At 37.4% G+C, this 21995-nt stretch overlaps 1 protein-coding gene across 10 annotated transcripts in view; it reads left to right on the top strand.

Annotated features, from left to right (window-relative positions):
• The window catches only part of LOC105493253 (solute carrier family 7 member 11), a 788950-nt gene that overhangs the window by 389947 nt on the left and 377008 nt on the right, over positions 1–21995 (top strand). For all 10 annotated transcript variants that reach the window (XM_071093030.1, XM_071093026.1, XM_071093035.1 and 7 more), the window contains one exon: positions 10568–10826. The gene's annotated coding sequence lies outside the window, so the exon portion shown is untranslated. The remainder of the gene's footprint in view (positions 1–10567; positions 10827–21995) is intronic.

Consider the following 21995-nt stretch of genomic DNA (forward strand, 5'->3'; position numbering starts at 1 on the left):
GATGCAGATGCACTGCCGCTGAATATGTATGTATGTGAGCATCCTGGTGTTTAAGCAATTTAAATTGCAAGAACTTTGTACATCAATAAGAGGAACAAAAAATAACCAGCTTTTTGCAGTGTAATTACATTTTACTGAATTAGCAAAGTAGCATGACCTTCGAGTTAGTCTTTGGGATACCAGGAGAATTGCGTCTTTGCCAGCCAGCCCGCCTGCCCTGCTGATGCAGCATCTGTAGAACTCCGGGGAGTCCATTTTGAGCATGTTAAGGAGGAACTCTGCAAGATTAAATCCCTCTTTCCATTAACAAAAACGGGAACACTTTCTGTAAAGCCTGTCTTAACCAGCAGAGGGGATTTGAAACATTTGGCAAGATCATTTCTGGAAAATAGACTTGAGTTTGAGTCTTGCCCTGTGGAGGCCATCGCTAGCCACAGGTGATGGCTACCCTGGATTTCACAGGGGCACTGCTTTAGTTGGTCTATTTTAAAAGGCATTATTGGTTCATTTTGAGGCTTGCATTTTGTACATAGTTTAAGAGAATTAAGTAACTAATGTGTTTCTCTGTGTAGCGACAACTAGATATTGATAGTAAGAAATGATAGCACTTGTTGAGTGCTTGTCATGTGGCATGCACTGCTATCGGCTCTTTCATGCATGATCTTATTTACTCCTCACATCTACCCTCTGAGAGAGTTATTCACACCTAAGAGTCTTCAATTGTAAGATGCACTGTTATTTTATACAATATAAAGAAAGAAACATCATTTAAGATAGGAGAACTTTCTATAAATCCAGGACAACAAAGGGCTATCTGTACCTTCAGGATAAGGGTAAATGAAAATAAATCCATCACCCAGAAGGGTAAAGCAAGAGCACTTGCATGACTCAATCTTTGCACTGGATTCAGGAAGGGTAGAAAATTCTGGGCAGGAGCATGATAAAATCCTCTTGGGCAAAACCCAACCTCAGGTTAGCCTGATCGCAATTGTAAGGAACATCCTGATTTCAGAAATGTTAAAATGTGAAAACTTTTGTCTTGAAACTTTTGAAATATGTATTTTTATAAGCTCTATTTTACATAAAAGAAAAGTGAAGCCTAGAGAGATGAAACCACTTATCTAAATTTACTAAATGGGAGAGTAGGGATACAGAGCCTATATATTTGAGCCCTATACATTTCCACTTCTAGAAGATGACAGTAGCCTAGTGTATAAATAACATGTGTTATGAGGAAACAATTGTATACACTAGTTATATGTGCCATAAAATAAAGGAAAGAACTTCATACATAAGGATAGAGAATTCGACTGGGTTTCTTAGGTGTCATATAAGAGAAATGAGAATGGCCAGAAACTTGGCATCCTATGTTTTGTCCCTCTCATCATGCTTTTGCCAGAGACAATTTCAAATTTTCCAGAATCGCATTTTTCCCCTAAAAAAGAGAGTTTTTCTTTGATGCTATTGTGGCTGTTAATTAGAAAGTAAAGCACATAAATGGGAATAAATTTTTCCTCCACTTTTCTTTATTCCTATTTGGCAAAGGACATTCTACCTATTTCTTAGGCTGAAAATATTCACCCTGTCATGCACTGTGACTTTGTGAAGAAGATCCTAAGTACTCAAAACTCATAGTTAGATAACACAGCACATGTTTTTCTCATAGGAAGTGTTGGAAAATAATTAGGAGAATGGTTATTTTTAAAGGTGACATTTATCTCCTCAAGGTATTTTTCTTTCTTTCTTTTAAGATTTTTTAAATGATTTATTTATTTCAAGTTTTGGGATACATGTGCAGAACCTGCAGATTTTTTTACATAGATATACATGTGCCATGGTGGTTTGCTGCACCTATTGACTCATTGTCTAAGTTCCCTCCCCTTTCCCCCCACCCCTTAACGGCCCTTCATGTGTGTTGTTCCCCTCTCTGTTTCCATGTGTTCTCACTGTTCAACTCCCACGTATGAGTGAGAACATGTGGTGTTTTCTGTTCCTGTGTTAGTTTGTTGAGGATGATGATTTCTAGCTTCATCCACGTCCCTGCAAAGGACATGGTTTCATTCCTTTTTATGGCTGCATAGTATTTCATGGTGTATATGTACCACATTTTCTTTATCCAGTCAATCATTGATGGGCATTTGGGGTGATTCCTTGACTTTGGTATTGTAAATAGTGCTGCAATAAACATATGTGTGCATGTGTCTTTATAGTAGAATTATTTATGTTCCTTTGAGTATATACGCAGTAATGGGATTGCTGGGTCAAATGGTATTTCTGGTTCTTGATCCCAAAGTGTTCCTACTTCTCCACAGCCTCTCCAGCATCTATTTTTTCTTGACTTTTTAATAATCATCATTTTAACTGACGTAAGGTGGTATCTCATTTTGGTTTTGATTTGCATTTCTCTTATGATCAGTGATGTTGAGCTTTTCTCATATGTTTGTTGGCCACGTAAATGTCTTCTTTTGAGAAGTGTCTGTTCATATCCTTTACCAACTTTTTGATGCTTGTTGGCCACGTAAATGTCTTCTTTTGAGAAGTGTCTGTTCATATCCTTTACCAACTTTTTGATGCATTTGTTTGTTTTTTTCTTATAAATTTGTTTAAGTTCTTTGTAAATTCTGGATATTAGACCTTTGTCAGAAGGGCAGATTGCAAATATTTTCTCCCATTCTGTAGGTTGCCTGTTCACTCCGATGATAATTTTTTTTTTTTTGTCTGTGCAAAAGCTCTTTAGTTTAATTAGATGCCATTTGTCAATTTTGGATTTTGTTGCAATTGCTTTTGGTGTTTCTGTTATGAAGCCTTTTCCCACACCTATGTACTGAATGGTATTGCCTAGTGTTTCTTCTAGGGTGTTTGTGGTTTTGGGTTTTACATTTAAGTCTTTAATCCATCTGGATTTAATTTTTGTATAAGGTGTAAGGCAAGGTTCCAGTTTCAATTTTCTGCATATGGCTAGCCAGTTTTCCCAGCATGATTTATGTAACAGGAGAGTGTTTCCCCATTGCTTGTTTTTTGTCAGGGTTATTGGAGATCAGATGATTGTAGATGTGTGGTGTTATTTCTGAGGTCTCTGTTCTGTTCCCTTGTTCTATATGTCTGTTTTGGTACAGTACCATGTTCTATATGTCTGTTTTGGTACAGTACCATGTTCTATATGTCTGTTTTGGTTACTGTAGCCTTGTAGTATAGTTTAAAGTCAGGTAGTGTGATGCCTCCAGCTTTGTTCTTTTTGCTTAGGATTGTCTTGGCTATGTGGGGTCTTCTTTGATTCCATATGAAATTTAAAGTAGTTTTTTCTAATTCTGTGAAGAATGTCAATGGTAGTTTGATGTGAATCGCATTGAACGTATAATTTACTTTGGACAGTATGGCCATTCTCATGATATTGATTCTTCCTATCCATGAGGATGGAATGTTTTTCTATTTGTATCCTCTCTTATTTCCTTGAGCTGTAGTTTGTAGTTCTCCTTGAAGAGGTCCTTCACATCCCTTGTAAGTTGTATTCCTAAGTATTTTATTCTCTTTGTAGCAATTGTGAATGGGAGTTTATTCATGATTTGGCTCTCTGCTTGTCTATTGCTGGGGTAAAGAAATGTTTGTGATTTTTGCCTGGGTGCAGTGGCTCACTCCTGTAATCCCAGCATTTTGGGAGGCTGAGGTGGGCAGATCATGAGGTTAGGAGTTCGAGACCAGCCTGGTCAGTATGGTGAAACCTGTCTTTATTAAAAACAAACAAACAAACAAACAAAAAACTTAGCCAGGTGTGGTGGCATGCACCTGTAGTCCCAGCTACTCAGGAGGCTGAGGCAGAAGAATGATTTGAACCCAGGAGGCAGAACTTGCAGTGAGTCGAGATCACGCCACTGCTCTCCAGCCTGGGTGACAGAGTGAGACTCTGTCTCAAAAAAAAAAAAAAAAAAGAAAAAAGAAAGAAAGAAAGAAAGAAATGTTTGTGATTTTTGCACATTGATTTTGTATCCTGAGACTTTGCTGAAGTTGCTTATCATCTTAAGGAGTTTTTGGGCTGAGATGATGAGGTTTTCTAACTTTAGAATCATATTGTCTGCAAACAGAGACAATTTGACTTTCTCTCTTCCTATTTGAATATGCTTTCTTTCTTTCTCTGGCCTGATTACCCTGGCCAGAACTTCCAATACTATGTTTAATAGGAGTAGTGAGAGAGGTCATCCTTGTCTTGTACTGGTTTTCAAAGGGAATGCTTCCAGCTTTTGCCCATTCAGTATGATATTAGCTATGGGTTTGTCATAAATAGCTCTTATTATTTTGAGATATAGTCCATCAATATCTAGTTTACTGAGAGTTTTTAACATGAAGGGATGTTGAATTTGATTACAGGCCTTTTCTGCATCTATTGAGATAATCATGTGGTTTTTGTCTTTTTTTCTGTTTATGTGATGGGTTACATTTATTGATTTGCATATGTTGAACCAGCGTTGCATCCCAGGGATGAAGCCAGCTTGATCATGGTGGATGTTTTTTGATGTGGTGCTGGTTTCTGTTTGCCAGTATTTTATTGAGGATTTTTGTATCAATGTTCATCAGGGATATTGGCCTGAAGTTTTTTGTTGTTGTTGTTTCTCTGCCAGGTTCTGATATCAGGATGATGCTGACTACATAAAATGAGTTAGAGAAGAGGCCCTCCTTTTCGACTGTTTGGAATAGTTTCAGAAGGAATGGTACCATTCCTGTTTGTACCTCTGGTAGAATTTGGCTGTGAATCTGTCTGGTCCTAGGTATTTTTTTTTTTTTTTGATTGATAGGCTATTCATTACTGCCTCAATTTCAAAACTTGTTATTGGTCTATTTAGGGATTCAACTTCTTCCTGGTTTAGTGTTGGGAGGGTGTGTGTGTCCAAGAATTTATACTTTTCTTCTCAATTTTCTAGTTTATTTGTGTAGAGGTGTTTATAGTATTTTCCAATGGTAGTTTGTATTTCTGTGGTGTCAGTGGTGGTATTCCTTTTTATCATTTTTTATTGTGTCTATTTTATTTTACTCTCTTTTTTTATTACTCTAGCTAGTGGCCTATTTTGTTAATTTTTTCAAAAACCGAGCTCCTGCATTCATTGATTTTTTTTTTTTTTGGAGGCTTTTTCGTGTCTCTATCTCCTCCAATTCTGCTCTGATCTTAGTTATTTCTTGTCTTCTGCTAGCTTTTGGATTAGTTTGCTCTTGCTTCTCTAAGTCCTTTAATTGCAATGTTAGGGTGTCAATTTGAGATCTTTCTGGCATTCTGATGTGGGCATTTGGTGCTATAAATTTCCCTCTTAACACTGCTTTAGCTGTGTCTCAGATATACTGGTACATTGTCTCTTTGTTCTCATTGATTTCAAAGAACTTGATTTCTGCCTTAATGTCATTATTTACCTAGGAGTCATTCAGGAGCGGTTTGTTCAATTTTCATGTAATTGTGTGGTTTTGAGTGAGTTTCTTAATCTTCAGTTCTAATTTGATTGCACTGTGGTCTGTGAGACTGTTATGATTTCAGTTCTTTTGCTTTTGCTGAGCAGTGTTTTACTTCCAATTATGTGGTCAATTTTAGAATAAGTGACATGTGGCACTGAGAAGAAAGTATATTCTGTTGATTTGTGGTGCAGAGTTCTGTAGACATCTATTAGGTTCACTTGATCCAGAGCTGAGTTCAAGTCCTGAATATCCTTGTTAATTTTCTGTTTTGTTGATCTGTCTAATATTGACAGTAGGATGTTAAAGTCTCCCACTATTATTGTGTGGGAGTCTAAATCTCTTTATAGGTCGCTAAGAACTTGTTTTATGAATCTGGGTGCTCCTGTATTGGGTACATATATATTTAGAATAGTTAGCTCTTCTTGTTGCATTGATCCCTTTACCATTATGTAATGCCCTTCTTTGTCTTTTTTGCTGTTTGTTGGTTTAAAGTCTGTTTTATCAAAGATTAGGATTGCAACCCCTGCTTTTTTTTTCTTTGTTTTTCTATTTGCTTGGTAAATTTTCCTCCATCCCTTTATTTTGAGCCTATGTGTGTCTTCGCATGTGAGATGGGTCTCCTGAATACAGCACATCAATAGGTCTTAACTCTTTATCCAATTTGCCAGCCTGTGTCTTTTAATTGGGACATATAGCCCATTCACATTTAAGTTTAATATTGTTATATATAAATTTGATCCTGTCATCATGATGCTGTCTGGTTATTTTGCGCACCAGTTGATGCAGTTTCTTCATAATATCATTAATCTTTATATTTTGGTGTGGCTTTTGCAGTGGTTGCTGCTGTTTTTTTCTTTCCATATTTAGTGCTTCCTTCAGGAGCTCTTTCGATGTAGGCATGGTGGTGATGAGTTCCCTCAGTATTTGCTTGTCTGTAAAGGATTTTATTTCTCCTTTGTTTATGAAGCTTAGTTTGGCTGGATATGAAATTGTGGGTTGAAAATTCTTTTCTTTAGGAATGTTGAATATTGGCCCTTTTTTTCTGGTGTGCAGGGTTTCTGCTGAGAGGTCTACTGTTAGTCTGATGGGCTTCCCTTGTAGGTGACCTGGCTTTTCTCTCTGGCTGCTTTTAACATTTTTCCTTCATTTCAACCTTTGAGAATCTGAAAATTATGTGTCTTGGGGTTGACGTTCTCATGCGGTATCTTAGTGGTGTTCCCTATGTTTCCTGAATTTGCATGTTGTCTTGTCTTGCTAGGTTGGGGAAATGCTCCTGGACAACATCCTGAAGTGTGTTTTCCAGCTTGTTTCTATTATCCCTGTCTCCTTCATGTACTGCAATCAATTGTGAGTTTGGTCTTTTTATGTAGTCCCATATTTCTTGGAGGCTTTGTTCATTCTGTTTCATTATTTTTTCTCTAATCTTGTCTGCATGCCTTATTTCAGCAAGGTGATCTTTAAACTCTGATATCCTTTCTTTCACTTGGTTGATTTGGCTACTGATACTTGTATATGCTTCATGAAGTTCTTGTGCTGTGTTTTTCAGCTCCATCAGGTCATTTATGATCCTCTCTAAACTGGTTATTCTAGTTAGCAGCTCCTCTAATCTTTTATCAAGGTTCTTAGCTTCTTTGCATTGGGTTACAACATTTTCCTTTAGCTAAGCGGAGTTCTTTTTCCCCCATTACCTGAAGCCTACTTCTGTCAATTTGTCCATCTCATCCTCTGTCCAGCTCTGCACCCTTGCTGGAGAGACATTGCGATCATTTGGAGGAGAAGAGACACTCTGGCCTTGTGGGTTTTCAGCATATTTTCATTGATTCTTTCTCATCTTCATGAGTTTGTCTAGGTTTGATCTTTGAGGCTGCTCACCCTTGGATGGGGTTTTTGTGGGACTTTTTTGTTGTTGTTGATGCTATTGTTATTGCTTTCTATTTGTTTGTTTTTCTTTCAATGATCAGGTCCCTCTTCTGTAGGGCTGCTGCAGTTTGATTGGGGTTCAATTCAGGCTCTATTCTTCTGGTTTGCTCTCGTGCCTGGAGATGTCACTCAAAGAGATTGGAGAATAACAAAGATGGGTGTCTTCTTCTTCTTCTGGGATCTCTGACCTCCAGGGGGACAAACCTGATGCCAGTAGGATCACTTCTGTATAGGGTGTCTGAAAACCCTTGTTGAAGGGTCTCACCTATTTGGGTGGCATGGGGAACAGGACCCATTTAACAAAGCACTTTGACTGTGCCTTGATGGAGGTGGTGTGCTTCGCTGGGGGGATACCCACTCATCTGGGCTGCCTTGATTCCTCAGAACTACCAGGAGGAAAGGATAAATCTGCTGGTCCACAGAGACTGTGGTCACCCTTCCCACTAGGGGCTCAGGCCCAGGGAGCTCAGGGTTCTGTCCCTGAGCCTCTGGCTAGAGTTGTTGGCCTTCCTGCAGGGAGGTCCTGCCCAGTGAGGAAGGATGAGTCAGGGTCAGGCCTAAAGAAGTGCTCTGGCTGCAGTCTGCCACAGCTGGTATGTTGGGCTGTGGGGCACACTCTTGGAACCAAGCTGTCCAGTCTCTCTGGCTCCAGCAGGGGAAAAGCATAGATTGGATCTATAGAGATGGATGCTGTCCTTCCCCCACCCAGGGAGCTTAGCGTGTTAGGCAGTTATGAGTCGCAGTGCTGGCTGCTGCACCTCCCAGGAGGAACTTAAAAGGCTTAGATATCAGGCAGCCACAGCTGTGGTGCTGATCTCCCCTCCCCCAGAAAACTCAGCTTGCTTAAGCAGATTCTAGCTGAGAGGCCATTGAGAATCGCATGCCTCCAAGTTTGGGACCCTAGGCCTCAGTTGCATGAATTCATGAGTGGGATCTTCGGATCTATGGGTTGCATGGTTTCATGGAAAAAGCAAGGTTTCCCTGGCTGGGTAGCATGCTTATTCACCACCTCCCTTGGCTAAGGGGTGGAGGCTCTTCTGCTCCATGTGACTCTCAGCTGGGCCACTGAATCACACTGCTCTTCCTCCCTCTCCGTGGATCATGCCAGCTGCCTAGTCAGTTCTGATGAGAGAACCTAGATACCTCAGTTGCGGTACAGGATTCACAGCTATTACGGTTATTTTCTATGGGATCCTCTGATCGCCACTGCTTCTAGTCAGCCATCTTGGTCCTGGCCCACTGAAGGTATTTTTCTAGACCCGAATTTTCTTTCTTTCCTTCCTTCCTTCCTTCCTTCCTTCCTTCCTTCCTTCCTTCCTTCCTTCCTTCCTTCCTTCCTTCCTTCCTTCTCTCCCTCCCTCCCTCCCATCCCTCCCTCCCTCCCTCCCTCTTTCTTTCCTTTTTTCTTTCTTTCCTTCCTTCCTTCCTTCCTTCCTTCCTTCCTTCCTTCCTTCCTTCCTTCCTTTCTTTCTTTCTTTTTTGTTTGAGACAGAGTCTCGCTCTGTTGCCCAAGCTGGAGGGCAGTGGCATAATCTCAGCTCACTGCAACCTCTGCCTCCTGGGTTTAAGCGATTCTCCTGCCTCAGCCTCCTGAGTAGCTGGGACTACAGGCACATGCCACCATGCCCAGCTAATTTTTGTATTTTTAGTAAAGATGGGGTTTTGTCATGTTGGCCAGGATGGTCTCGATCTCGTGACCTCGTGATCCGCCCGCCTCAGCCTCCTAAAGTGCTGGGATTACAGGTGTGAGCCACTGCGCCCAGCCCCTAATTTTATTTCTTAAAAAAATTTTTTTTTTACTGCATCGCTAACTTGAAAATATAATAAAATTATATCATTTTTGGTTTGCTTTGGGATGCTCTCATATTAGTATTTAAGCAACATTTTCAGAAAAGTAATATGATTATGGGACTATACGATGAAATTGGCTTATGTAAAGACTGAGATGCCTCTCAGTCATTCAAATTAATAGGATTATTGCTTCTAGTTTAGAGAAACAGAATTCATTTACTCCTGCCAAGTAGCAGCAATTTCTGTAGCTTTATTTTTAAACTTCTCAAAGGTGAGTGACCTAATGGTTTCATATGTTTGTGTTATTACGCTTTTATTACAGGAAACATTTTTACACTTATGTTATTAGTAGAATGTTTTCTAATTATGAAGGCATGTTAGTGGGTCTTAAATGTTTCCTAAAATGTCTCTAATTTTAGGCATAACCTAGTGATTTTTTTGTTTTCTTGTTTATTCAGTGTCAAGTACTTACTTAAATGGGCAATGAATATGTAGTGCTAACTAACTAAATACTTCTAGGATTCCATTTGCATCTTATTTGTGAACACCTGTTACATGCCAGTCACTGCTTTCTGGTAGTGGAGATATAATGGTAGAGAAGATATAGTTGTTTCTTATTAGGATGTTACTGTCTATGTGGCTTGCCCTGGACGGAGTGACAGAGTGCTAAATGGCACCCTACTACTATTCTCACTAGAATGTGAAAATATCCTGCATTCTAGGGTAGGGACATATGTAAATGATTATAATAAATGTGAAATGCACTAAACTAGGGTTTATGTAAATTTATACATTGCTTGCAGGATAGAAAATGACCTGTGCTTTAAGTAGCATTGATAGAAGTTATTTGAGCAAGGCTGTCACAGAAGAGTAGACATTTACCCAGTAGAGTGGAAGACCCAAGTGTAAACAGTTATAGTGTGTCTTTGTAAGGATGCATAGCTGGCAGGGGATGCAGTGCATGGGCTGGGATACGGGGACCACTGGTGGTGAGTGTGCAAGGCAAGGATCAGATTAGCAGGAACTTCATATCCTATATAAAATATGATGGTAATTATAATTTCAGTAAACCTTTCCAGCCCTTTTAGAATTGTTTTCATTTCTATATACCTTATCTCAGTTTTGTGAGCTTTTGAGTTTTTGCTAATGTTCTTGCTTTGTGATAGAAAACCCCCATAGAGAGGAATTTTCTAGTGAAGTTTTAAATGCCCTGGGGCAAGCTGAGGTGGGCAAAGCTCATTGAGCTTATGGTTTTCAAAGCACACACATGATTTAATAGTTAGGAAATGTGCCCAGGAATGGGAAACACTAAAATACTGAGGGATGGATGCTGAAGTTTCTGCCTGTACTTGCAGGACATTTGCTATCTTGGGAAGTGGGAGAAGGTACTAATGAAGGATGCTGATGGACTTCTCTGTTTCAGACTGTCATCCTGAGGAGTGTAATGAAGCATACAATCAAGTTGTTACAGTTTGAAAAGGTTAAAGCAGCTTCGGGGATCACGATTTGTGCTTCTTGGGTACTGGAACATCATGCCAGTAATAAACGATATGAAAGCCAAAGACAAAGAAGCAATTAGTTCTCTGCATTGGTGAAAGGCTGCCCAGCTACAGAGTGGATGGTAAAGGCCGTGAATTCTTTTCCTTTGAGGTTGAACTGAGTCACGAAGACTCAAGCCAGTGGTGAGTAAATCTTGTCAGCCTGTCAGCAGCATTTATTGGGTTTCCACCATCTGATTATCATATAATTAGGTCTAAACAAGTCCTCAAAAGTTTAGAATACATGTTCTATGATGTCAGTAAGCAGCTTGGAGTCAGTAACCTAACCAAAGTGTACTATGCTTTTGTTGAGACTTAGATTTGGAGTAGACTATATATCTTACAAAACAATATTTTTGTCTTGATCAGTAACAACGAAACTACGAGAGTAGGTTATTTCATGTTGAACATACGTCTCTTTCAAGTTGTTGAAATGTTTACATATTTCACCAATGATTTTGGTGCTTCTAGGATTCCAATTGCATTTTATTTGCAAACAACTATTATATGCCAGTCACTGCTTTCTAGCGGTAGAGATATAATGGTAAAGAAGAGTTAGTTGGTTCTCTTCAGAATGTTACTGTCTATGGGACTTGCCATGGACAGAGTGACAGAGTGCTAAATGATACCCTGCTACTCTTCCCACTAAAGAAAACACAGGAGAAATATCTCTGGCAGATCCACCACTGAATCTGTAGAGAACAATCTTTTAAGGCGTGGCAGACACAGAATCCTAGGAGGAGTTGGGCTAGATGGGGGCTCCTCCCCACAGCCCCTGACCTTGTAAAACCTTCTACTTCTCTGAGTTTAAAGTATACATAAATCACTGTGGGATCTTGTGAAAATGAAGATTCTTATTCTGCAGATCTGGGATGAATCCTGAGACTGTGCATTTCTTCTAGGTGATACTGATGGTTCTGCTCTGTAGACCAAACTCAAAAAACTCCCATTGCATGGAAATATCCTTAGACAAACACTTGACTACACTACAAACGACTTAAAATCAGTTTTTAAAAAAAAAATTTATGAAACATAATGTGGTAACGTAATAAGGAAAAAAAATATCCTGGCAGGGTAGAAAGATGTAGTCTCAGAAATACAGTAGTATGGAAGTGACGTTTTTGAGAAAATATATCTCGGGGAGGAAACTACAATGAAAGAAGCAAGCAATATTTTCAATCAGCATTAAAATATGAATGCAGATGAGGCATGATGATGACAGTAGATAAATAGCATTTTTTACTCTGGAATTATAAATTATCTTTCATACCAGCAAACGTTTATGTTTTCCTGGGTTTCTTGGTTAACATAGCTTACTGAAAGGGAAGCATAGAACTTGTAAGCTTTTAAAAGGTAGCAGAAATCATGAGAGCTGCAAAGTCTTCGCTAATATTTGTGCTACTCAGCAAATTTATTATTTGATTCACCTATCCCAAGTTGACACCCTTCAGGGAGGGGAAAGTAGAATTTTTGCAGAGGTAAGTTTCCTAAAGACTTTAAAAAATGGCTTTACCTTTGGGACTGTTAGGCCTAATTGTAAATAAATTCTTGCTGCATTCACATCAGCAGTCCTGGATTAGTTAAGAGCTTTACTTGTGTGTGCCAAAACACATTTTTCAAAAATGGCTGAAACTATGTAATCAGCAACTTTGAGTTTGATAGAAAATTACACAGAAATCAGGACCCGTTTCTCCTTGTCCTAGCACCCTGCACTCAACTAAATGATGACTCTTCCTCCTAAGGAAATAGTCATTATATCTTCTAAACACTTACAGATTATTACTATGCTTGCATTTGGCACACTGAACATATTTTGCTCCTTTTCTCTTGTATTCCTTTTTTGTTTTTTGCATTTTAAATCAGATATCAATACTTCTGGTTCCAGTGATTTTTTCCCCTTCGAAGTTACAGCAGCTACTGTTTTTGAAGACAAAGTATAAGAAACATTTTTTTCTCTTTTGAATGAAGTCTGGAACTTGCTGAAAATAATGTCCTTGTACAATGATTTCAACTTGGCTGACTACAACGCTGGTGTCCACTGAGGGTTGATGCTTTTAGAACTGGATATGAACTGAACTCCCTAAACACATCTGAGAAAGGTCTAAAACCAAGTCTTACTTTAAAATATAGATCGTATCTGTGTGTAGTTGTGTTTCTGTACATTTTAAAAACATTTCCTTTAGGAGTACACATCAGTAAACACCAGTGAATAGAACAACAAAGGAGTTAAAATATTCTTCAGACCCCTAGGGCAAACACGTCTTTGAAAAAAATCACAATACAGAGAATGCGGGTCTAAAAAATATACTATTATCCTATTTTTTCCAACTTTCATAAGGGCAAGAGCCTCTTGTCAATACAGGAAGTTTATATTATTAGTTCATTGTACAGTGATGTTTCTCAAAGTGTGGTACACTAACTTGGAATATTTGTTAAAACTGCTGATTCTTGGCCCTAACCCCAGACCTTTGAAATGAAAGTCATTGGATTATGTATTTTCTGTAATCATTCCTAAGTAAATTGTATGTAACTGAAGTTTGAAAACTATTAGCAAACTAGGTAAGAAAGAAAAGTCTACTTGAAGCTTTCCCTGGGAATAGCAAGGAAGCTCTTTAAAGAAGTCTAGGTATTAATTAGCTAAAAGTGCCATATATCTACTCATCTCACCCTAAATTTTTTTCCTTTTATTTTTAGTTGACATGTAATAATTTTGTATATTTATGGCATACAGTGCATACAATGTGTAAGGATCAAATCAGGGCAATTATCATATCCATCACTTAGAATATTGATCATTTGTTTGAGTTGTGAACATTCGATATTCTCTCTTCTAGCTTTTTGAAAATATACACTAAATTATTGTTAACCATATTCACTCTAGAGTGTTAAATAACACTAGAACTTATTCCTCCCATGTAGCTGTAACTTTGTATATGTTAACTAGTCTCTTCCTATCTTCTTCTCCTGCCACCCTTTTCATTCCCTAATGATAACAGAGGATAATAATACTATAATAATAAATATAGCTCATAATATTTCGATGAGCTATATTTTTTAGCTCCCATACTTGAGTGAGAACACATGGTATTTATCTTTTTGTGCCTTTCTTATTTCACTTAACATAATGTCCTCCAGGCTCATCTTTGTTGCCACAAATGACAGGATTTCATTATTTTAATGGTTGAATAGTCTTCCATTGTGAATATATACCACATTTTCTTTATTCATTCATCCCCTGATGGACATTTAGATTGATTCCATATCTTTGCTATTGTAAATAGTGCTGCAATAAACATGGAGGTACAGGTATCCCTTTGACACACTGATTTCTTTTTCTTTGATAAATACCCAGTAGTGAGATTGCTTTATCAAATGGTATTTTTAGTTTTTGGAGAAACCTACATACCATTGTCCATAATGTAGTAGTTTAATTGGTGCTAATAGTGTTCAAGAGTTCTCGTTTCTCTGCATACTTACCAGGAATTCTTATTTTTTGCCTTTTTGATAATAGCTTGTCTACCTGGGGTAATATGATATTATTTATATATATGTTTATATATAAATAGATTGGTAAATTTAAGTAAGTGTTTCCATGAGTTTTGTGAGCTACTCTAGCAAATTAATCAAACCCAAAGAGGGGGTCATGGGAACCCCAACTTAAACCCAGTTCAAGAGAAGTTCTGGAGGACAAATATATATATTTGTCCATGGTTTTTGGCTTATAACTCCCATATCCCTTGTTACCATTTTTTTTTTGTTGTAATGAAGCAGAATCTTAGGACTGTATTTACTTGTAGATGATAAGACCCTCATTTAAGACAGGGTCCTGCCCCAAACTTGGGAGTAAGAAACACTGCACAGAGAGGCCAAGAAGAATCTGTAAAGACAGGACTTGCTGCATTTAGATCATACCTTTTAAGTTCAGTCACATTTCTACATGGTTGTCAATCATGCCTATCCTATGAAGTCACCGTAAAAGGTGCAAGAAGACAGGATTTGGGGGAGCTTTCTGATAACTGAACACATGAAGATTACCACAGGGTGGTACATCCAGGAAGGACATGGGATCTCCATGCTTCTTCCCACATACCTTGCCTTATAATATCTGTATTAGTCTGTTCTTGCACTGCTATAAAGACATACCTGAGACTGGGTAATTTATAAAGGAAAGAGGTTTAATTGGCCCATGGTTCTGTGGGCTCCTACAGGCTTCTGCTTCCGAGGAGGCCTCAGAAAACTTACAATCATGGCGGAAGGTGAAGGGGAAGTAGACACATCTTCACATGGCAAGCAGGAGAGAGACAGAACAAAGGGGGAAGTGCTATACACTTTCAAACAAAAAGATCTCATGAGAACTCTATTATGAGAACAGCAAGGGGGGAGTCCGTCCCCATGATTCAATCACCTCCCAACAGGCCTTTCTTCAAACACTGGGAATTACAATTTGACATGAGATTTGGGTGGGGACACAGAGCCAAACCATATCAATATCCTTTATGATAAACTGTTAAATGTGAGTGTTTCCCTGAATTTTGTGAGCCACTCTAGCAAATTAATCAAACCCAAAGAGGGGGTCATGGGAACCCCAACCTAAACCCCATTCATCAGAAATTCTGGAGGCCTGGAGTTGCAACTGGTTTCTGAAGGGGGTAGGACAGTTTTTGGGACTGAGCCCACAACCTGTGGGATCTGACATTATCTCCAGGTAGATAGTGTTGGAATTGAATAGCAGGACACCCATCTGATATCTACACCGAACTGATTGTGCACTCGGTGAATTGCTCCCCTTCCAACCCCCCTCACATTTTGTCACAGAAGTCTTCATCTGTGTTATGATTGTTGTGGTGTGAAAGCAGAGGAAAAATGTGTGTTTTTTTTCCCCAAAGAGATGAGATGGTATCTCACTGTGGTTTTGTCTTGCATTTCCCTGACGATTAGTAATGTTAAGCTTTTAAAAATATATTCTGGATATTAGTTCCTTGTTACATAAATAGTTTGCAGATATTTTCTCTCATTCTACAGATTGTCTTCACTTTTTGTTTTCTTTTGCTGTGCAGAAGCTTTTTAGTTTGTTATAGTCCCATTTGTTTATTTCTGATTTTGTTGCCTGTGCTTTTGAGGTCTTAGCCATAAAATCTTTGCCTAGACCAATGTCCTGAAGTGTTTATACATGATTTTTTCTACTAGTTTTATAGTTTTGGGTCTTATATTTAAGTCTTTAATCCATTTTAATGGTGAGGAATAGGGATCTAGTTTTCTTCTTCTGCATATGGATATTCTATTGTCCCAACAGCATTTATTGAAGAGACTATCCCAATGTATGCTCTTGGAATCTTTGTAAAAAATTAGCTGACTGTAAACACATAAATTTATGTCTGGGGGTAACTATTCTGTTTCATTGTTCTATATGTCTGCTTTTACATGTCTCATCATGCTTTTTTGGTTAATATGAATTTGTAAGGTAGTTTCACACTTTGTCAGATAGTGCAACGTCTTCAGTTTTGTTCTTTTTGCTTAGCATTCCTTTGTCTATTCATGGTTTTTTTCTTGTGGTTCTATACAAACATTAGGATTGCTTTTTCTATTTCTGACACTGATGTTTTATTAGGAATTACACTAAATTTGTAGATTGCTTTGGGTAGTGTAATCATTTTAACAATATTAATTATTTCAATTCATGAGTATGGAATGTCATTACATTTTTGTGTGTGTCCTCTTTACTTTCTTAAATCAGTGTAGTTTTCATTGCAGATACCTTTTACCTCTTTGGTTACATTTATTCCTAGGTATATTAATTTTTATAGCTATTATAAATGGAATCACTTTCTTGATTTCTGTTTCAGCTAGTTCATTATTGGTGTATAAAATTGCTACTGACTTTTGTATGTTGTTTTTGTATTCTACAACTTCACTGAATTTGCTTATTAGTTTTAAGAATTTTTTCATGAAGTCTTTAGGTTTTTCTATATATAAGATCATGTTATGTGCAAAGAACAATTTAACTCCCTTTTTATCAATTTGGATTCCTTTAATTTTATTCTCTTGACTAATTTCTTTGGTTAAAACTTCCAGTATTCTGTTGAATAAAAGTGGTAAAAGTGGGCATCCCTTGTTTTGTTCCAGTTCTTAGAGAACAGTCTTTCAGCTTTTTCCCCATTCAGTGTGATGTTATTTCTGGATTTGTCATATAAAGTCTTCATGTGTTGAGGTATATTTCTTGTATGCTTAATTTGTTGAGAGTTTTTATCATGAAGGTGGTTTGAATTTTATCAAATGCTTTCTCTTCATTTATTGAGATGATTATATGGTTTATTTCCATTACATTGATGTAATATATCACATTTACTGATTTGCATATGTTGAACTATCCTTGCATTCCTGGGATAAATCTCACTTGATTTGGTGTATTATGTTTTTGATGTGCTGTTGGCTTTGGCTTGCTAGTATCTATTGAAGAGTTTTGAAACTGTATTCATGAGGGATATTGTTCTGTTTTCTTTTTTTATTGTATTTTTGTCTGATTTTTGTATCAGGGTAATGCTGGCCTTGTAGGATGAGTTAGTAAGAATTCCTTTATCTTCAATTTTTTGGGGTAGTTTGAGGAGAATTGGTATTAGTTCATCATTAGAAATTTGTTAGAATTTTGCAAGTAACGCCATTTGATCATGGGCTTTCTTTTGCTGGAGGATTTATTATAACTAATTCAATCTCATTACTCATTATTGGTCCATTCAGGTTTTGTATTTCTTCCTGGTTCGATCTTGGTAGGTTATGTGTGTCAAGGAATTTATCCATTTTTTAAGGTTTTCTACTTGGTTGGTGTATAGCTGTTCATAATAGTCTCAATGATCCTTTGTGTTTCTCTACTATCAGTTATAAAGTTTCCTTTTTGTTTCTGATTTTATTTATTTGGGTCTTCTCTCTTTTTTTTCTGAGTTTCGTTAATGATTTGTTGATTGTGTTTATCTTTTCAAGACACCAACTTTTCATTTCATTGACCTTTTGTGCTGTTTTTAAAGTCTCTGTTCTGCTTAGTTTTGTGCTGGCCTTTATTATTTATTTCCCTCTACTAATTTGGGGTAGGAGTTCTTATTGTTCCAGTTTTTTGAGGTACAGTGCATCGTTAGGTTGTTTATTTGAAATCTGTCTACTTTTTTGATGTGGGCATTTATTACTATAAACTTCCCTCTTAGTAATGTTTTTAATTCCATAGGTTTTGGTATGATGTATTTCCATTTTTGTCTGTTTCAAGACTTTTTTTCTTCATTGATCCAAAGATCATTCAGGAGCATATTGTTTAATTTTTATGTATTTGTATGGTTTCCAGTGTTCCTTTTGTTATTGATTTCTAGTTTTTTTCCACTGTGGTCTGAGAAGATACTTGATGTGATTTCAAATTTTGTATTTGTTGAAATTTGTTTTGTGGCCTAACATACCCTGGAGAAGGTTCCATGTACTGATGAGAAAATGTATATTCTGCAGCTGTTGGATGAAATTTTTTGTAAATGGCTGTTAGGTCCATTTGGTCTATAGCCCAGTTTGAGTCCAATGTTTCTTTGTTTTTTTTCTCTAGGTGATCTGTTCAATGCTGAAACTGAGATATTGAAGGCCTCAGCTATTATTGTATTGGAGTCTATCTCATTCTTAAGCTCTAATAATATTTGATATTTGGGTAGTATTGGGTGCATATATATTTCCTCTTGTTTTATCCTCTTGCTGAATAGATCTCTTTATCATAGAATGACTTTCTTTGTTTCTTTTTATGTTTTTGACTTAAAGTCTATTTTATGTGATATATGCTTGCTTTTCTTCACACTTTTGGGTTTTTTTTTCACATGGAATATCATTTTCCATCCTTTCCCTTTCAGCTTGTTTATCTACAGATCAAGTGAGTTTCTTGTAGGTAGCAGATAGATGGATCTTGTTTTTTTTTTTCTTTTCTTAAAATTCATTCAGTCAGTCTATATCTTTTAATTGGGGAATTCAAATCATTTACCTTCAAGGTTGTCATTTTGTGTGTGGAATTAGGCCTGCTATTTTGTTAGATGGTTTCTGATTGTCTTGCATATAATTTTTTCCTTTCTTCCTCACTTATTATCTTTGCAGTTTGGTGTTTTTCTGTGCTGATAATGTTTGATTCTTTTTTATTTCTTATTTGTGCATGTGCCCTATTAGTAAGTTTTATACTTTTGTGTGTTTTAGTGATGGTAGATGGTTGATTGTCCTTTTGCATCCAGATGTAGAACTCCTTTAAGTATTTCCTGTAGTACTAGTCTAGCTGTGATGAATTCTCTGTTTTTGCCTATCTGGGAAATACTTTATTTCTCCTTCATTTCTGTGGGACAGCTCTGCTGGATATAGTATTTTTGGCTCACAATTATTTTTTCAGCACTTTGAATATATTATCTCCTTCTGTCCTGGTATGTAAAATTTCTAATAAAAAATGTGCTGTTAGTCTGATGGAGATTCCCTCATATGTGACTTGGCAGTATTTCTTTTGCTATTTTTAGAATTCTTCCTTTGTCTTTGACTTTTGACAGTTTTCTTATGGTGTGCCTCAGAGAGGACCTTTTTGGGTGGAATCTATTTGAAGACCTTTGAGCTTTCTGTATCTAAATGTCTATATGTCTTACAAGACTTGGGAAGTTTTCAGCTGTTATTTTACTAAATAGATTTTCCACGTCTTTTCCCATCTCTTCTTCTGTATTCCCCAAATTCAAATATTTGTTTTCCTGATGGTGCCCCATATGTCACACTGACTTTTTCATCCTTTAAGTTCTTTTTTTCTTTGTCTGACTGAGTTATTTCAAAAGACCTCTTCAAGTTCAGAAATTATTTGTTCTGCTTGATCTGTTATATTGTTGAAGCTTGCAATTATATTTTTATGTCATTCATTGTTTCCTTCAGTTCCAGAATTTGTGTTTGGTTCTTTTTTATGATATTTATCCTGTTGGTAAATTTCTCATTCAGATCATGATTTGTTTTTCTAATTTCTTCATATTGTCTATCTGTGTTATCTTGTATCTTGCTGAGATTTCTTAAAATTATTATTTTGAATTATTTTTAGGCACTGCATAGATTTCCTGTAATTTAAGATCTTTTACTGAAGAATTATTGTGTTCCATTGGGGTGTTGTGTTTCCTTACTTTTTCATGTTTCTTGTTTTTTCATGTCAATGTATACACATCTGGTGTAACAGTCACTGATTACATTTTTTTAAAATTATACTTTAAGTTCTGGGTACATGTACAGAACGTTCAGGTTTGTTACATAGGTATACATGTGCCATCGTGGATTGCTGCATCCATCAACCTGTCACCTACATTACGTATTTCTCCTAATGTTATCCTTCTGCTTGCCCCCTACTCCTTGACAGGCCCTGGTATGTGATGTTTCCCTCCCTGTGTCCATGTGTTTTTATTGTTCAACTCCCACTTATGAGTGAGAACATGTAGTGTTTGGTTTTCTGTTCTTCGGTTAGTTTGCTGAGAATGATGGCTTCCAGCTTCATCCATGTCCCTGCAAAGGACATGAACTCATCCTTTTTTATGGCTGCATAGCATTCCATGGTGTATATGTGCCACATTTTCTTTCTCCAGTCTATCATTGATGGGCATTTGGGTTGGTTCCAATTCTTTGCTATTGTGAACAGTGCCACAATAAACATACGCATGCAGTGTCTTTTTAGTAGAATGTTTTATAATCCTTGGGTATATACCCAGTAATGGGATTGCTGGGTCAAATGGCATTTCTAGTTCTAGATCCTTGAGGAATTATCACACTCTTTTCTTTCTTTTTTTTTTTCTTCTTTTTTTTTTTGTTATACTTTAAGTTCTAGGGTACATGTGCACAACTTACAGGTTACATATGTATACTTGTGCCATGTTGGTGTGCTGCTCCCATCAACTCGTCAGCACCCATCAACTCGTCATTTACATCAGGTATAACTCCCAATGCCATCCCTCCCTCCTCTCCCCTCCCCATGATAGGCCCTGGTGTGTGATGTTCCCCTACCAGAGTCCAAGTGATCTCATTGTTCAATTCCCACCTATGAGTGAGAACATGAGGTGTTTGGTTTTGTGTTCTTGTGATAGTTTGCTGAGAATGATGGTTTCCAGCTGCATCCATGTCCCTACAAAGGACACAAACTCATCCTTTTTTATGGCTGCATAGCATTCCATGGTTTATATGTGCCACATTTTCTTAATCCAGTCTGTCACTGATGGACATTTGGGTTGATTCCAAGTCTTTGCTGTTGTGAATAGTGCCACAATAAACATACGTGTGCGTGTGTCTTTATAGCAGCATGATTTATAATCCTTTGGGTATATACCCAGTAATGGGATGGCTGGATCATATGGTATTTCTAGTTCTAGATCCTTGATGAATCGCCATACTGTTTTCCACAATGGTTGAACCAGTTTACAATCCCACCAACAGTGTAAAAGTGTTCCTATTTCTCTACATCCTCTCCAGCACCTGTTCTTTCCTGACTTTAATGATTGCCATTCTAACTGGTGTGAGATGGTATCTCATTGTGGTTTTGATTTGCATTTCTCTGATGGCCAGTGATGACGAGCAGTTTTTCATGTGTCTGTTGGCTATATGCATGTCTTCTTTTGAGAAATATCTATTCATATCTTTTGCCCACTTTTTGATGGGGTTGTTTGTTTTTTTCTTATAAATTTGTTTGAGTTCTTTATAGGTTCCGGATATTACCCTTTGTCAGATGAGTAGATTGCAAAAATTTTCTCCCATTGTATAGGTTGCCTGTTCACTCTGATGGTAGTTTCTTTTGCTGTGCAGAAGCTCTTTAGTTTAATTAGATCCCATTTGTCAATTTTGGCTTTTGTTGCCATTGCTTTTGGTGTTTTAGACATGAAGTCCTTGCGCGTGCCTACGTCCTGAATGATATTACCTAGGTTTTCTTCTAGGGTTTTTATGGTATTAGGTCTAACATTTAAGTCTCTAATCCATCTTGAATTAATTTTCGTATAAGGAGTAAGGAAAGGATCCAATTTCAGCTTTCTACTTATGGCTAGCCAATTTTCCCAGCACCATTTATTAAATAGGGAATCCTTTCCCCATTTCTTGTTTTTGTCAGGGTTGTCAAAGATCAGATGGCTGTAGATGTGTGGTATTATTTCTGAGGACTCTGTTCTGTTCCATTGGTCTATATCTCTGTTTTGGTACAAGTACCATGCTGTTTTGGTTACTGTAGCCTTGTAGTATAGTTTGAAGTCAGGTAGCGTGATGCCTCCAGCTTTGTTCTTTTGACTTAGGATTGTCTTGGCAATGTGGGGTCTTTTTTGG

The sequence above is a fragment of the Macaca nemestrina genome, chromosome 3, assembly GCF_043159975.1.
Source record: "Macaca nemestrina isolate mMacNem1 chromosome 3, mMacNem.hap1, whole genome shotgun sequence".
Classification (NCBI taxonomy): Eukaryota; Metazoa; Chordata; class Mammalia; order Primates; family Cercopithecidae; genus Macaca; species Macaca nemestrina.